General features: G+C 46.0%; 1 pseudogene; it reads left to right on the forward strand.

Annotated features, from left to right (window-relative positions):
* The first annotated feature begins 459 nt into the window (after positions 1 to 459).
* LOC134484394 (large ribosomal subunit protein eL19-like) lies at positions 460 to 1,042 on the forward strand (annotated as a pseudogene).
* The last annotated feature ends 487 nt before the right edge of the window (positions 1,043 to 1,529 follow it).

Raw genomic sequence — 1,529 nt, forward strand, 5'->3', positions numbered from 1 at the left:
TGTGGCCTTGTTGGAGTGGGTGTGGCCTTTTGAGTAGGTGTGGCATTGTTGGAGTAGGTGTGACTTTGTTGGAGTGGGTGTGGCCTTGTTGGAATATGTGTGGCCTTGTTGGAATAGGTGTGGCCTTGTTGTTGTAGGTGTGGCCTTGTTGGGTTGGGTGTGGCCTTGTTGGAGTGGGTGTGGCCTTGTTGGAGTAGGTGTGACTTTGTTGGAGGAAGTGTGCCACTGTGGTAGCATTTCATTGAGATTTGTATATACTCAAACTATGCTCAGTGGTACAGACAACCCCTTTCTGTGGTCTGTGCATCCAGAACTTTGGGCTCCTCCACCACCAACTCTGCCTGGATGCTCCCATGATTCCTGCCATGATGATAATGGACTGAACCCCTGAAACTGTAAGACAGCTTCAATGGAATCTTGTCCTTTATAAGAGTTACCTTGGCTGCTGACTCTGCAGTCATGAGCATGCTCAGGCTACAGAAGAGTCTTGCCTCTAGTGTCCTCCACTGCGGTAAAAAGAAGGTCCAGTTGGACCCCAATGAGACCAATAAAGTCGCCAATGCCAACTCCCGTCAGCTGATCAGGAAGCTGATTGAAGATGGCCTGATCATCTGGAAGCCTGTAACTATCCATCCCCAGACTCGCTGACAGAAACACACCTTGAAGGGCAGGCATATGGTCATAGGGAAGAGAAAGGGAACTGCCAACACTTGGGTGCCTGAGAGGGTGACCTGGATGAGAAGGATGAGGATCCTGCACCGGCTTCTCAGGAGATACTGGGAATCTAAGAAGATGGACCGCCACATGTATCACAGCCTGTACCTGAAGGTTTAAAGGAATTTATTAAAAAACCAATGGATTCTTATGGAGCAGATCCACACACCGAAGGCAGACGAGGCCCGCAAGAAGCTACTGGCTGACCAGGCTGAGGCTCGCAGTTCTAAGATGAGGGAAGCAAAAAAACGCGTGGGAGGAGCGCCTCCAGGCCAAGAAGGAGGAGATCATCAAGACTCTGTCCAAGGAGGACGAGACCAAGAAATAAAGCTTCCTTCATGTCTGTGCATAGTGACCTCACTGTGGCCTCACATGATCAGTCATTAAAATAAAACAAGCCTTAAAATAAAAGAGTTACCTTGCCTATGGTGTCTGTTCACAGCTATGGAAATCTAACTAAGACAATGTGTATTCATTCTGCCATTTCTGTTTCTCTGGAAACCCTAATGCAATAGCGCTCTAGAGAGAGGAACAAGTACCCACCAGACAACATAAATTTCAGTTTACTTTTTTGGTGAATATGAAGTTGCTGTGGTTTTAAAAAAAAAAAAAATACAAACTTGTTTTTTTGTTTGTGTGTTATGGCGTTGTGTTGTTGCTGCTGCTGTTGTTGTCCTTGTTGTTCTATTTGTTTTTTAGGAAGAAACACATTAAGCCTCTTCATCCCTGACTGGCTGGCAAAGCCCCCATCAGCTAAAGCGATTAAGGCATTAGGAATGTGTTTACAGAAAAATATAAAGTTATTCCTGTCAAGT

The sequence above is a fragment of the Rattus norvegicus genome, chromosome Y, assembly GCF_036323735.1.
Source record: "Rattus norvegicus strain BN/NHsdMcwi chromosome Y, GRCr8, whole genome shotgun sequence".
Lineage (NCBI taxonomy): Eukaryota > Metazoa > Chordata > Mammalia > Rodentia > Muridae > Rattus > Rattus norvegicus.